The following is a 17,115-nucleotide window of genomic DNA, read 5'->3' on the forward strand; positions in this document are numbered from 1 at the left end:
CAAGGATAGCAGCTTTGGCCTGCTCTGTTAACTCTTCTCTGCACATAGACCCATTTAGTGTAATGTTCGTAAATACGATCTCCACCTCTCTAACCACTGTGTCGTAGAGCACAGGTGGGTAAGAGAAGAGTGTTATTTGTTGACTCTCAGCTAAATAATATGGCAGGCAAGCCTCTTTCTCCTAGCATGAGAAAAAGATAAACAACAGCAAACCCAACAGCAAAAACCAACACACAAAACTTTAAGATTAAGAATACTGCCTGAAAAATGGATTCACATTCACTATCCTTATTGACAAAGTCTATATTGTGGCTTGAGATATTGTTAATGATATATGGAGCATCCCAATTAATGAGACGTTTAAAATATTGTTTTTTTCATTCTAAAATCTCATCCTTTAAACTTTGTGTGTGTATATGTTCCTTACTATAAGGTACTAGTACTGTGGTACATGTGTATATTTTGAAACTAAATAAATATGCATATATTGGGGTTGTAAGCTCAAACTGTTTTACTAATAGGAGTTTAGCAACTACTGCCTTTGGGTCATAAAATTTTAAAACTAGAAGGAATCATACAGACCTAGTTAAATTTCCTCATTTTATATTGCAGCATTATTCACAGTAGCCAAGATATGGATACAACCTAAGTGTCTGTTGACAGAAGAATGAATAAGAAAATGTGGTATGTATATATATATATACATACCACATACACACACACAATGGAATGTTATTCAGCCTTAAAAAAGAAGGAAATCCTGCCATTTGCAACAACATGGATGAGCCTAGAGGACATTATGCTAAGTGAAATAAGCCAGACACAGAAAGACAAATGATCTCACTTATATGTGCAATTAAAAAAAAAAAAGTGAAACTCGTAGTAACAGAGAGCAGAAAGGTGGTTACCAGAGGCTGAGGTGGGGGTGGGAGAAAATAGGAGATATTAACCAAAGGTACAAACTTTCAGTCATAAGATGATTAAGTTCTGAAGACCTTATGTAAAGCATGGTAACTATAGTTAATATACTGTACTGTATACTTGAAATTTGCCAAGAGAGTAGATCTCAAATGTTTTCACCACACATACACAAAATGGTAACTATGTGAGGTGATGGATATATTAATTAGCTTGATTGTAGTAATAATTTCACAATGTGTATATATATCAAAACACACACTGTACGGGCTGGCCTGGTGGCATAGTGGTTACTTTCCCACGCTCCACTTTAGCAGCCCAGGGTTCACAGGTTTTGCACTTCAGCAGCTCGGGCGTGGACCTATGCACCACTTATCAAGCTGTGCTGTGGCAGTATCCCACATATAAAGTAGAGGAAGATGGGCACGGATGTCAGCCCAAGGCCAATCTTCCTCAGCAAAAAAAAAGAGGAGGATTGGCAACAGATGTTAACTCAGGGCTAATCTTCCTCAACAAAAGAAGAACACTGGAGAGCTTAAAAATATAAATTTCTATTTGTCAATCATACCACATTTAAGCTGGGGGGAAAAAATAAGGAAATTGAAGCTCAGGGAGGTGAAGTTGATTTGTCCAAGGTGACATAGAAGTTAGTGGTGGGGCGAGGCTAGAAGCTGGATCATCCTTGAGCCAGGCAAGAGCGTCTGATAAGATCTGGGAGGCTTGGGAGCCACAGCTCTTTTGGGAGGAGGAATGAATGCGTTACATTTCTCCTTGTCTCCGTTTCCCCTGTGTCATCTTGCCCCGACATCTTCCTTTTCATGTTCTTTTTTCCTAGGGGGACTGGCTGCCACAGCTTGCCTCTTCTGGAGAGACGGGAGGGAGATTGATGCCCAGTTCCACCCCTGATGGGTGATCTCATCTTAGAGTCTACATGGGACGTTGCTGGTTAGACATTGGCCAGGAGTACAATTGCTCAGAACTGTGTCATTAGTGTATTATGAGATATTATTTTACTGCTTTCCAAGCTGGTAGCCTGGAGCATCAGTAGTAATAATTCCTTATGTTTTCACAAGGCTTCCCCAGTTAAAAAGTATTTTTGTCTATATAGTATCAATTGGTTATTGCTTAAACCACTAAATTTTGGGGTAGTTTATATAACCAGAAAGAGTGAATAAAATTATTAATCTTGTCCAGGAGAAATCAAGACTCAGGGATGTTAAATGATGATATGTGGCAGGACCAAATGCCAAAACGCTTCAGATTTTTCCCCCATTATACCACAATACTTATATGATTCTGCAGTGTTATTCAGTCCCTATACAGAAACTTGCAGAAAGGGTGAAGAATTGATTTCAGGTTAATGATTTTATATCCGTCCTATCTCTGATTTTGGTTTGAATTTAATGGTATTCTTACACTATAGGCCTCCTTTGTATAATTTAATGAGCTGATTCTAAAATGTATATGGAATATCAAAGGATATAGAATGGCCAAAACAGTTTTTAAAAAGGAGAACAAAGTTGTAGAATTTGTATTCCTAATTTAAGATGTACAACAGAGCTATATTAGTCAAGACAGTGTGGTATTGGCCTAAGGATAGACATATAGATCAATGGAATACAATGGAAAGTCCAGAAGTAGACCCATACTGGAGGTTCTAGCCAGAGCAATTAGGCACAAAAAAGAAATAAAACACATTCTGATTAAGAAGGAAGCAGTAAAACTATCTCTATTTGCAGACGACATGATCTTGTACATAGAAAATTCTAAGGAATTCAGTAAAACTCTGTTAGAACTAGCAAATGAATTCAGCAAAGTTGCAGGACACAAGATCAGTATATAAAAATCAATTATTCTTCTATACACTAGAAATGAACAATCTGAAAATGAAATTAAGAAAACTTCTATTTACAATATCATCAAAAAGACTACAATGCTTATAAATACATTTAACATAAGTACAAGATTTATATACTGAAAAGTATAAAACTGTTGAAAAAATTAAATACAATCTAAATAAATAGAAAGACATCTCATATTTACAGATCGGAAGACTTAATATTGTTAAGATGGCAATACTCCCCAAATCGATCTAGAGATTCAACATAACCACTATAAGAAATCCCAGCTGGCTATTTTTTTGTTTTACAAAAATTGAAAAGTTGATACTAAAATTTATATAGAAATACAAGGAACCCAGAATAGCCAAAACAATCTTGAAAAAGAACCAGATTGGAAGACTTGCACCTCCTGATTTCAAAATTTACTGCAAAGACAGTATAGTATTGACATAGGATAGAAATACATATCAGTGGAATAGAATTTAGAGTCCAAAAATAAACCCTTACTTTTGTGATCAATTGATTTTTGACAAGGGTGCCAAGAGAGTTCAACGGGGGGAAAGTAGTCTTTTCAACAAATGGTGCTACATGAACTACATAAACACATGCAAAAAAAATTAAGTTGGACTCCTTCCTTATATCACACATGAAAATTGACTCAAAACAGATCAAACACCGAAATGTAAGAAGTAAAATTATAAAACTCATAGAAGAAAACAGGAGTAAATCTTTGTGACCTCAGGTTAGGTAATGGTTTCTTAGATATGACACCAAAAGTATAAGGGAAAAAAAAAGTTGAGGGATTGGATTTCATGAAAATTAAAAACTTTTGTGCTGCAAATACTATGATTAAGACTTACAGAATGGGAGAAAATATTTGCAGATCATATACCTGATAAGGGATTTATATCCAGAATATATAAAGAACTTTTATAGCTCAATAACAAAAAGACAAACCAATTAAAAATGGGCAAAGGATCTGAATAGACATTTCTCCAAAGAAAATATAAGAAGTCTGATCAGCACATGAAAAGATGCTCAGTAGCATTACTCATCAGGAGATGCAAAGCAAAGAAATATAATGGCACATCCACTGGGATGGCTATAATAAAAAGATGAGACCCTTAGCGAGTATTGGCAAGGATGTGGAGAAATTGGAACCCTTATATATTACTAGTGGAAATTGAAAACATATGTCCACAAGGTATAAGAATGTTCATAGCAGCCTTATTCATAGGAGCCAAAAAGTGGAAATCCAAATATCTGTCAACTGATGAATGGATAGAGAAAATGTCGTGTATTCACACAATGGGCCATTACATGGTGATTAAAAGGAATGAAGCACTGATACATGCCACAACATGGATGAAACTTGAAAACATTTTACAAAATAAAAGGAGCTAATCAAAATATAGCACTTATTGCATGATTCCATTTGTATGAAATGTTCCAAATAGGCAAATCTGTAGAGACAGAAATAGATAAGTGGTGACTGAGCGCTGGGTGGGTGGCGGGCAGTAAGGGGAAATGGAGAGTGAATGTTAGTGGGTCCGGGGTTTCCTTTTGGAGTGTTTAAATGCTTTAAAATTAGATTGTGGTGATGGTTGCACAACTCTGTGAGTATACTAAAATCCATTGAATTATACACTTTAAATGGGTGAATTGTATGTTATGTGAGTTATATCTCAATAAAGCTATTTAAAAAGACTTCATTAAGTAAATAAAAATGCAAGCCAGAGACTGGGAAACATTATTTACAAAATGTAATCTGACGAAAGGAGTTATATCCCAAATATATAAAGAACACTTACAATTAAATATTGAGAACAAAAACAACCCAATTTAAAAAACAAGGAAAAGATTTAAACAGACCCTTCACCAAAGAGGACATATGAATGTCAAATAAACACATGGTTAGTTGTTCAATCAGCATCATTAGTCATCAGGGAAATGTGAAGTAAACTACCATGAGCTGTTACTACACATCTATTAGAATGGCTGAAACTAAGAGAAAAAGACCTGACAATATATGGTGTCCATGAGCATGCGGAACCACGGGATCACTCAAACATTTCTGTTGGGAATGCAAAAAGGCATGGCCAGTTTGCATAGTAGTTGGCAGTCTCTAAAAAAGTTAAATACACACTTACCACACAACTCAGCAATCCTACTGATAGGTATTCACTCAAGAAAAATAAAACATATGTTTTTACAAAGACTTGTACCTGAATGTCCTTAGCAATTTTATTCGTAATAGCCAAAACTGGAAGGAACTCAGGTGTCCATTGACAGGTGGATGGATAAACAAACCATTCTATAGCCATCCAATGGAATACCGCTCAGCAATAAAAAGGAATTAACTAATGGTGCACGCAACAGTATGGATGGATCTCAAATGTCTTATGCTAAGTGAAGGCAGACAGACAGAAAAAGACTACAAACTCTATGATTCCATTTATATGAAAATCTAGAAAAGGCAAACTGTGATGAAGCAACCAGATCAGTGGATGTGTAGGACCAGGGGCAGAGGAGAGGACTGACTGTAATGGGCCACGAAGGACTTTTTGGGGTGACATCTGTTTTATGTCAAGAACTAAAGTCTTGATTGGGGTGGTGGTTACAAAATGGTATACATTTCTCACGAGTCATTGATTTGTACAGTGACAAGGGATAAATTTTACTGAATGTAAATTATACCTCAATTAAAGGTGATTAAAAATTTTAGAAAAAAATCCAGGAAGTGTAGGGTTTATGGAGGTAGGGAATTACTATAGACTGAATGTTTGTTTTCCCCGTAAAATTCATATGTTGAAACCTAATCCCCAGTGTGATGGTATTGGGAGGTGGGCCTTGAGAGGTGCTTACTGCCCTTATAAAAGTGAACCCAGGGGGCTCCCTCATCCCCTCTGCCGTGTAAGGACATAGTGAAAAGAACCAGGAAGCAGACTCTCACCAGACAGAATCTGCCCGCGCCTTGATCTTGGACTTGCCAGTCTCCAGAACTATGAGAAATAAAGTTCTGTCATTTATGAGCTACTCAGTCTATGGCATTCTGTTATAGCAGCCCAAGAGGACTAAAACAGGGATTAACAAGGGATTATTGGTGGTGACACACTGAAATCCACCAATGTGAGCCAGTCCTTACGAGGCACGTAAGGACGAGACGTCAAGATCCCTAATTCCAGGACAGGGACCTAGCCACTATACCACATTCTCAGTTTTTTTGGTTTGTATAATATTATTGTATACGAATCCAAACCATTGTGAAAAAGAGTGAAACAGTAAGAAGTTTCAAAATCAAATGTGCTGAGTTTACGATGTGATTCCTGGCCAGTAATCTCAGAGGAGGCACATGCTCCAGGATTAGTTTGGGTTAAGTGAACCCTGAGACAAGGATCTGAGGACGAGAAGTTTATTTGGGAGGTGTGGAGAAAAGCATTAACATAGCTGTCTTGTGGCCTACTTGCAAGGTTGGCCCTTGGTTGGCATCTGAGAACTTGGATTTTGGGACAGTTCCCAAAACCCTTACGAGAATGGCTCACTGTGCCTAGACTGTATGCAAATAATGGGGTTTGTGCTAAACGCCTGCTTTCCTTTTGCGAGTCTGGGATACGGGCACATGCCGGGCAGAGGGTGTCTATGTGAGCAACTCTCCTTAAAGCCTTTGGGCACTGAGTCTCTAATGAGCTTCCTTGGTAGACAGCATTTCACATGCGCTGTCAGAGCTTGCTGCTGGAGGAGTTAAGTGCATCCTGGGTGATTTACTGGGAGAGGACCCTTGGAAGCTTGTGCCTGGTTTCCTACAGACTTTACCTGGTGTACCATTCCCTCTGCTGATTCTGCTGTGTCCTTTCTCTGTAATAAATCACAGCCCTGAGAGTGACTATGTCCTGAGTCCTGTGAGTCTTCCTAGTCAATCACTGAACCTGGGGGTGGTCTTGGAGACGCCCAACACAAGAGGTGATCCCAGGAGACACTAAAAAGGGAAGGGATGATGGTCCTTATGAGGATATATTGTCAAATAAGAGTACCAATTACCAGAGTGGGCGATTGGGTCAAAATTCATTTGTGGAATCTGGAATGAGTGTATAACGTGCACTTCAGAGTTATTCACTCAAGTGGCAAGGGGGATGTGACATTTAGCCATCAACTCTTGAGTTGGTATTAATTGTCTGGAACTTCCAGCCTACCCTGTGCACAAGCCCAGTGGGCTCTGGTGGCCACAGCTGGCCCTGAGGCAAGAGCTGCAGTTGGAAGTTGGGCTGGTACATGTGGGAATGCTATTTGCCTGCAGAGGACATGGTGGGCCCTTCTGCCACAGCCCCTACAAGGCATGAAATCAAACACGAACATGGAACTATTGCCCAGTCATCTCATGTGCTGCCCACTGCCTTCCTAGGAACACGGAGGATGACTTACCTGTGCCTTATTCCCACCAGGAAGCCCTTGCCTCTCGGGAGAGTCCTTCATAGGCTGCGGCCTGGCCCAGTGCAGTGGGAGCAGAAGGGAGAGTTTGCCTTATCTACACAAGATAGAGATAAAGTCTTTCGCCTCCCTCTCAGCCCTCAAGTTCTGGTCACAGGAAGTCCTGGCTTGGTTTACTGTTTCTTTGGTTTTACCTCTTTACTAGCTCAGTCTAATTAGTAGGGTCAATAGGAGGCTTCCTCTCCCATAGAAAAGGCACCTAGTCTGAGCCTCTGGCTCTCCTTTCAGGACGCATGGCTCCTCCATCAGGCTCCTACTGAAGGAGACTCTCGTTATCTGGGTGTCGTGTGGGTCCACTGGGCTGACCCACCCTGCCTGCTCTTGGTAGAGTTCCTACATCCCCCAGAACACTCCAGCTTGCTCACAGTTTCCTCATGCTACCTCTTCCTCTTTACCGAGCTGGAAATTCACCATTTATAACACAGGGATACTGAAAGTACCTGCCTCATATGGCTACTTTGAGGATTATGTCAGATAATACCAGTAAAGTGCTTAAAACAGTGCCCGGCACAGTAAGCATGCAAGAGTGTTAGCTATTGTCCTTATGTATGTATAATTAGTTGGCAGATGTATATTTATTAGAAAAAATGAAATGCCCAGTTTGCTTCAAGTTGCGTATTGCAATGCATCAGCAGACTAGAATGGCGATAGATTCTTCAGGAACTCTTAGCTGATTTTCAATTTTAGCTTTTGAAAAACTTTCATAAGTTCTAGGTAAAATACTATTCCTCTCAAACAGCTGGGAGTAATTTACCTGTTCAACTTCTAAATTCAAGGTTGCTAGGCAGATTTAGTGAATCCTTGCTCAAGAAACAGAAGGTAATAAAGTGGTAACTCTTCTAAGCTCACTGTCATCCTCTACTTTCTGTACAGTTTCATCTTCCCTTTAAAAAATAGCCCAATATGTACAGAGAAGATTTGACAACCCCTCCCTCTATAACTGCCTGTGGGGAGAACAGAAAGGCCACAGCCTGAAGATTCAGAATGCTTAAATTAGAAACACACAGAAGCCACAGGGCCTCATACACACGATGAGACAAGTCCTGTGGTCACATGTGATGAGCAACAAACGTTTAGCAAGCAAAGTGGAAGGAAGAGGACACTCCTGGGAACTCCTTCGTGAAGACTGCCCTTCAGGTGACCTTGAAACAAGAGCATAAGCAAGAACTCAGGACTGTCTGGCAACTGGAACAAAGGCTGTCAGACCCAACCAGGACTGAGCCAGCAGGTGACTATGTGTGGCAGAACTTCCACCGTGCAGAGAGAAATTCAGAATGGAGATGATTTCCTGGCCACACCTGGCTAAGGGTTGTCACAAGAGAGATGAACCACTGATATCAGAGCTCAGCGTTTATCATTTGTTGTCAGTTTTATTAATCATGGTTATGTTTACTGAATATTGAGCTTATTCTAGAATGGGGAGTTTAGCTATTCTCAACTAATCTTTTGTGGTCTTTATTAAGACTCTTAGAACCTTTTTGTTGTATTCTAATTTGAGTGTGCTATCACTTTTTTGCTGGGACTCTACTGATAAAATATCTGTTTAAAAATACCATCTATATGACATTTAATTAATTTTTTTTGTTTTTTAGTGAGGAAGATTGGCTCTGAGCTAACATCTGTTGCCAGTCTTCCTCTTTTTTCTTGAGGAAGATTGTCCCTGAGCTAACGGCTGTGCCAATCTTCCTCTATTTTGTATGTCAGACGCCTCCACAGCATGGCTTGATGAGCGGTGTGTAGGTCCGTGCCCAGGATCCGAACCCAAGAACCCCAGGCCGCCAAAGCAGAGCTCGAGAACTTAATCACTATGCCACTGGGCCGGCCCTGACATTTAATTAATTTTGATAACCAATACATATACCTGATATTGATGACAAATAACACAGCTCTAATCTGTGAACTTAACCGTTTCTTTCTCCCTGATTTGAAAATTACCTGCTTTTTGAAGTAAACAATTATGAATATTAAAGATCTACAGTTTAATACCCTAGATTTCCTAAGATTTCTCTCTCCCTTTAATCCACAAAGTAATCAATAAGGATTCTCTGGTCCTTAAGCTCATCCTTGCCAATTTTTCTTAATGCATAAATGCTTTAGGAATGCATTTAGAGATCAGTTTATGAAGGTAGTGTCAGGAGAGGGACGGCATGAGCTAAGCTAATACACTTGCATTTCATGTTTGGAGACTGTTCCAGGTGAAGAAGCCACTGCCCTTGGCTGGAGAGGGGTCTGCTGAAGTGCAGGTAAAGCCTCCCTCTATTTCTCTGGGCATTCATCAGAGACAGAGACGCCAAAGCCTCTAACATCTACATGTATCAAAGAGCCCATGATCAGGGTTTAGTTCTCATTGCTCATGCATTTTATTCTTAACTTAGCTAATTTTAGTTATCAGATTAAAACTACTGCACACTGTTTAAATCAGATCATGCTGAATTGGTTTTCTTTAGCCATTCAAAACGCTCTGTCTTGTTAAGCATATTAGTCTTGGGCTTTTCACAAAAGACTTATCCCTTAGAAACTCTTGCCTAGTTTACCTAACAAAAACATGGTGTGGATTTTTAAAGAGAGTTATCGTCCTACAATCTATGGACTGAGAGGGTTGCACTAGAATCTACCCCTTAAAGCGGCACTAGAGTGACACCCACTGGCCAAACAGCCTCAGTGGCCGTGTGTGCAAACTAACCTCTAGTGCACGGCTAGGAAAGGGAACACTGGGGTACAGACGCTTAAAATAGCTGAACACGTCTATCCAAAAGCAAATGATTTCTACCTTTAAAAATTTATATCCATTCTCGTATATATTTCTTCATGTTATTTTTATAAATGTATGCCACATATGCCAATTCAGATTGGCAAAAATTCAAAAGCTTGACAATATACTCCCTTGGTGAGGCTGTGGAAAAACAGGTATTTTCATGACGCAAAATGTTACAACCCCTCTAAAGGGAAATTTGGCAACAACTAAAAAAACCACATATGTATTTATCCTTTGACCAAGCAATTGCACTGTAGCCTGAAGACAAACTTCCAACAATATAAGAATACACATGCACAAGATTATTTATTGTAACTTGACTTATAATTGCAAAATATTGAAAACTTAATAAATGCCCAAACACAGGAGAGTAGTTGAATAAACTATGGTACATATACACAATACAGTACTATGCAGGTATAAAAAAAACATCTACATGAACTGATGTGGGGTGCATTTCAGGATATATCCTTAGGCAGAGAGAAACTTTTAACTGACATCTGTTTCAATGCTATTTTTTGACCTAATTCAGGAGATAATTTAAGTTTTTAGTGCTAGAAATTTGTGGTGCATCAGGAATGGTAGAGATGCATGAGGAGGGGATTTCAAGCCAGGTATCATACCTGTCTTTGCCTTCCACAGCCTGCCCTCCTGACATACTAATGCAATCTCTTTGGGGCAGGTCACTTCTCTTGATAGACAGATGGATAGACACATAGAGAGAGAGAGAGAGATCTGGAGCAGATAATAAAAATGTGTGTCTGTGTTTAGGGGTATGAATTGAATCTGCAATTCATAGATTGCAGTGACTCCGCCGTGTTGCCGTACTGACAGACAAATCACGCTTGAATAGACGGCAGTAGGTGGACCAGAGTCCAGTTAGTTTCTTCACTCCAAGATTTTACACTGATCTGTTTGACGTGGGTGTGTGTTGACTTAAACTTCAGGCTTAGAGTAGGGAAGACCTCACTGCTTCCCAAACTGTAAACTCTACCTTGCTCATATTTCCCTTCCTATCACTGTTCTTCCAACAGGCTGGTTATTTTAATTTAATTTTTTCTCATCTTTCCTCTTCTCTCTTTGAATTTCAGAGGTACTTTTGTTGTATAGTTTTATTACAGTATTAATTTTATAGATTTATTTCTTTTGTTAAGCTGTGGGTTTCTTAATATCTTTCCTTAAAAATTAAAAAAAAGAAGCCGCCTATGCCACAGGAGCTGGGCGCGGGAGAGGCTGTGTGCGTGGTGGAGGAGGAGGCCCGGAGTGAGTGCAGACCCAGAGGCAACCCTTCTTGCCCAAGACGCCTCTCCTGCGCCATCTGCTGCTGAAGCTTACCATCATGCTAGCTGGCAAAGGAAATATATTTAAATTTTCATAGATTAGGTGAAAAGGATGAACTTGGAGCTGAGACAGTAAATCCATAACCTGACTAAGAAGGGTCCGTATATACTTCCCATGGCTGTTCCTCCAACAGCTTAATTTTTTTCTTAAAATATTTTCTCATCCTTTGTCTTTCTCTTCCTCAATATGTAATTCATAAATATGTGCAGTTATTTCATTGCTTAACACACATATATAAATCTATTTTTTCTTTTGCCAAGCTGGAGGGTTCCTTTCAATTTTTCCAGTTAGAAAATATAACAGTATCTGTTCTTTCCTGACCCCCTTCACCTGAAATGAGAGAGGAAAAGTATGGTGAGTTTATTTTTGCATTTAGTCTATAAAACAGACTTCCATAACCATGGTAGATAAATAAACATATAGGTAGAGGTGGGCACATAGATGAATGCACAGCTGGACGCATACAGAAAGAGAAAAATAGAAATAGATTGAAAGATGAATGCATATGTAGATAAAAATATTCATAGTAAGAAAGACATATCTTTATTAAAAATTGAAGACTGTAGGGCATAAATCTAATCATCGGTGTTAGGAATTTGGGGCAATTTGGGATGGCGATCATCCTCGGCACGGCACCTTTGTTCCCAATAGCCAGCCTTTCTCCTCTTTATCCTGACATACTCACCAGTTTAGTATTTTTAGAGGCAGGTCCCTTCTCTTTATTTAACTAGTTTTCAAGAAAGACAATGAGAATGTGCCAGTCCATGGGGTCGTATTTCCTCTCACACTTCACACTCACGCACACACACCTCTAACAGTCACTCTGGGATCTGAGGTGCAAGAGCCCGCCCTTCCCATTTTCTGTTCTTCCCCGCGGGAAATCTCACGTGCTTCTGTGGGACATGCTTGTATTTACTTTATAATGCTGTTTTTCCAAGGAGCTGGTTTTGGTATTGGCAATTTTTTCTTATCTTTTCCTCCTTATTTTGTAATTCTGTATTGTGTATCTCTTTATTATTTTTTGTCACATTGCCTCATATATTTTCAACATTTCTATAGAATTTTGCACTTGTAATGAATTTTTTATTCAGTGGAATAGTCATATATATTAATAATGTAACATCTTTCACAATCTCTTTCCTTCTTGTAACCAGTTGCTGGAAGTAGGTTATACCGTAATTGACTGTCTAATCTTTGTTCTCTCACTAAATTGTATTGTAATGCAGTGAATTATTTATTCTGCTCCTCCAGGACTCAAGTTTGCCATAAACAAATGAGGAAAACAACAGAATTATTCTGTTGGAAGTGAATAAAATAAATCTAAATGGTTCTTAGTGTTTTGCTACACAATAAAAAGCATTATTTAGTATTGAGCATGCAAACATTCTTTCAGATCTTTAAAAAAAGTCTGGCCACAGGGTGTCAGATCCATAAAGGCTGCTCTTTGCTCTAATTATTTTAGATGTGTTATTGCTCATCCATTGCACAGCAAGCCAATCTCTGACACCACGTGTAGTGGAAGAAAGTAGGAATTTTACTGCAAAGTGCTGAGCAAGGAGAACGGGCAGCTAACACTATAATCCCAAACTCCTCGAAAAGCTACAAGCAAGGATTTTTATTTGGAGTTTTAGGTGGGGGAGGGGGAGCACATGGCTAAAGTTTACAATCGGTCATTGTAGCTTCTCTATGCTCCTGCCACATGCTTAGTCAAGTGGGGGCTGCCAGCAAGCAACTCTCTTTCTCTCATCAGCGGTCCTCCTGCTGTTCTGCAAGGCAAGCTCAGAAACTTTGGTTATTTCATTTCCCACGTTAACCTTGTGGGTAAAAGGCAAGTTTCACCCTAATCCAGGGAAACTTTAACTCCTTCATGCTCAATTTCAATACCTACTGTCTTATGATCACTCCTCAATCTTGGGGAATGGGGCCAAAGGCTGCTCTAGCTGCTTCCTGCTGTGCAAGGATGAAGTTCAAGGTCAGAGAAATTGTTCTACTTTTATTTTAAAATATTCTTGGGTACCAAATGGAGGAGAGTGAGGTATGTTCTGCATGACTAATATTTTAGTACTCTGATGAATGGCTTTGGAACAACACAAGTCCACATTTTATAATTACATCGATGACCACACATATTAGCAAAATAGACAATCCAAATTTTAGTATCACCTCCATAACAGACCTCAATCCTTGGGGAATCCAGGAGAAGAGAACTGTAAACCAATCAAGGTTAGGGCCTGGAGCCTCAAGTGAAATCTGATGTAGCCAAGTAGCCTGCTGTCTAATAGTCCAACAAGTAAGGTAAGAACTTGGGAGTCATTTATCATTTATCTTTAGGAGACTGTCTTCTATACAGCAGCTTGAGGTCTATCAGAGGTTCACCTGAACGTTTGGGGAAGTCAGTGTTGAGAGTATGAAGCCAGCCAAGGTCTGGGCGATCGTGGTTGTGATGCTCTTCTATGGCATGGTTCCTGTTCCCTGTGGCATTTCTTGTATGGTCCCATCCAGTGGGGGATGAAGTTGATTTTCTGGGTGCTTGTGTTTCTAGGATTTTAATAGGACCCAGTCTCCATGACAAAGATGGTGTAGAGGGACATCTGACAGTGTCTAGTTCCTTAATTCAGGTTTTCTCCAGGGCTTTTGGATCATCTGTAGAACATAGAAAGAGTCTGCCAAAGTTAGGCTTATATTGTGTAAGCAAGTAACCAGGTATTTAACGAGAAGCATTTCTAGATAAACAGAAAGAAAACAAGGTTAATGGCTAGAGCAAATTACAGACTAATTCCTGAGCCCAGGGGACAGCCAATCAAGATTTCTCGATGTCAGGGTGAAAGCATCTTTTGCAGTTCGAAATGTCTCCGATGAGGTCATTGGGTATTCAGGTAAATTTTCTGAGTGGTTTATACAGCAACAAACATGAAGATTGTCTGAGCATGGGCTATCATGGTGTTGTCTCTTAAGTTCACATCAAGTTGTCCAGCTTCAGTTTGCAGATAGAAAACAAAAACCTCCAAGACAATTCACAGAACCTGAATCCAACATCCATGAATGTGTATTATAGTTTCTATTGAAACATAATTTTTTCTCTCTAAAATCTCCCCATTTTAACCAAAGATATCCAAATTAAGACTCATTGGTTTGCAAAATAAGTCTAGTTTCAATAAACTTGACCCAATTATTTACGTAAGTACAGCAAGAATAGCAATTGATGTTATAGGCTCTTTTAAATCTGCTTTGCTAGAACTTTTCATAAGCAATCTCAGATTGGACTTTAAAGGCCTCTTGAGGCCAGGAAAGCCAAGCCAAGGACTTGTCATCAGACTCTGCCTGCAATGCCTACAGATTTGGGTGAATTCCTCTCTTTTTCAAGGTACCCAAAATATACTGAGGTATATTTGCACCTGCCAAGGAAGTGACCTTCTTTACTCACCTGGTAAGGTTATTGGGAACCCTGTAAGCAAGGTAACAGGCCAACATTTCCAAGTGGCTTTATTTCATAAACTCAATCTTTGTTTCTTAGCTTTCTGGTCATATCTGAGTCTGCATGTTTCTCTTAAATATGACATTCCAGTCAAAGCCTGGGTAATATAACCAGTGTTTTCAATTGTGTCCTGCTATAAGGAGAACAGATTCTTATTGAACCTATGCAACTAACTATATTGCCACGAAAATAAGAATACTCACTCATCAAGAGTTTTCACATTCTGGAAGGATGGCATAGGGAGAAAAAGATAAATGCTTCGATTCTGCTTACAAATTGCAATAAGTCATAGTTTCTTAAGAGAAAAGAGAAAAAGTTTCCCTTAAATCTGGAAAAACAAAACATTAAAAAAATCAGCAATATTTCAAGTGAAAAGTCATAAAAATTATAATCATCCTCATCAACTTATTCAGTCCCAGGTAATCAATTTTTGATCTCTATCTTCTGTTAGCAATTTTATGAGGCCATCAGTTTCTCTGTTAGAGTTCTATAATTTCTTATACAGCTCAGTTTTATAATCAGAAAGTTTATCAGAAACCTGCATTCTAGAGCAGGTGTTAGTCCTTTTCATGACTCTCTCTAAAGATGAAACACATCTGCAAAAACATCAGAATAAAACAACTGTCTACAAATAACAAAACATTCAAAAATGGCAATTGACAAAGACACTTGGCTCTTTCTGTGACATATAACACTTTGAAATAATAACCAGAATTATGATTGATAACCAGGACAGATCAGAATTTTAGGAATGCTATGTAGTTTCTAATTAATTAATGAATTAATTATTTTGTGAGGAAGATTTGCTCTGAACTAACATCTGTTGCCAATCTTCCTCTTTTTTTCTTTTTTATGTGCGCCACCACCACAGCATGGCCGCTAACAGGAATGGTGTAGGTCCATGCCTGGGATCTGAATCCGGGCCACTGAAGTGGAGTGTGCTGAACTTAACCACTAGGCCACCGGGGCTGGCCCCTCAAGCAACTTTTTATATCATGCTTTATGAAGACATCATTTCAGTTTTATGTAATGCTATAGTTTTTTTTTTTTTGGTGAGGAAGATTGGCCATGAGCTAACATCTGTGCCCATCTTCCTCTACTTTATACGTGAGACACTTGCCACAGCATGGCCTGATGAGCGGTGCATATGTCCATGCCTGGGATCCGAACCTGCGAACCCCAGGCCGTCAAAGTGGAGCACACGCACTTATCCACTATGCCACTGGGCCAGCCCTGCTATAGTTCTTTATAAACGAGTGAATTTTATATTCTGGGCAAAGGAAGTAGATATTCAGAGTGGACTTCCTTGCAAATATATTGCTGAGAGAATGCTAATGAGTGAGCATTACCTGAGTACCAGAGCTGAGAGGTGAAGGAGGAGCTTTCTTCACACTGGGGACAGTCAAAGGCAAGGTACCAGGCCAAATGTGTGGGAGACACAGATTCTCAGGTCATGGATGGTAACGCCAAAAAGAAAAGAAAAAGGAAAAGAAAGAGTAAAGGAGGTGGCTAAAGAATGATTAGTAGATGAATTAGTCAAGGCTCCCCACACCTCCTAGTGGATGCCTTCCCGTTATCTGGGCTGCTAGTTTGGTCAATTCAACACTAAAATATAAGAGCAATTTTATATCACCAAAGCATATATTTTTCTTTTAAAATTGGTATCTCATTCAAATAAGAATATACAAAATTTTCATTCCTGTGATTATATAAACTTGACCAGAGACTATAGTTTTCATGAGTTGATACATGGAAAAACCAGACAGATTCTAGTCCCATAATTTAAATCAATCTAATTATTTTTACCAGACTTCCAAATCTTTCGTTTGCACAACCTCCACAGAGAGTTGGATGAAGCTGACATGGCAGCTTATGATTTTGTATCTCTTTCTAAGCCTTTGCATATGATGTTGCTTTTACTTGAAATACCTCCCCGACTCCGCTTCCCCCTGTCCCCCCCAGCCCTCAATCTTCTCCATTCTTTCAGATCTAACTCACTTATCACTGCTTCTGGGCTCACGAGCAGAATCAGTCACTCCTCCCTTTTGTTGCTGGTGGGGGCAGGCCAGGGAGGGAGAGAAGGCACTGAAGAGGACTGTGAGGTTTCCAGCTTGGCTTCCACACAGGACGGAGATAAGGAGGATATTTTGACTCACATGGCCCTCAGGAGGAGTGGTAGGAGGTAAAGGCACGCGAAGGCTGAATCTAGAACTTAGATTTTTGAGAGAACCCTATCCTCTTTTCTGTCTGTGGGGTTAACTTTGCTCCAGAGGCTGCAGCCATCCCCACACCAGTGAAAG

The 17,115-nt window shown here is 39.5% G+C and overlaps 1 long non-coding RNA gene across 1 annotated transcript; it reads right to left on the minus strand.

The window, feature by feature from the left end:
- Positions 1-11,697: 11,697 nt before the first annotated feature.
- LOC147915229 (uncharacterized) lies at positions 11,698-16,709 on the minus strand. The gene is made up of 3 exons (XR_015554529.1): positions 16,165-16,709; positions 15,019-15,143; positions 11,698-13,983 (listed from the first exon to the last, which is right to left on the minus strand). It is a non-coding gene; the product is annotated as an uncharacterized LOC147915229 (long non-coding RNA).
- Between the last annotated feature and the right edge of the window lie 406 nt (positions 16,710-17,115).

This window comes from Ceratotherium simum, chromosome 15 (genome assembly GCF_057802395.1).
Source record: "Ceratotherium simum simum isolate JZ-2026a chromosome 15, ASM5780239v1, whole genome shotgun sequence".
Taxonomy (NCBI): Eukaryota; Metazoa; Chordata; class Mammalia; order Perissodactyla; family Rhinocerotidae; genus Ceratotherium; species Ceratotherium simum.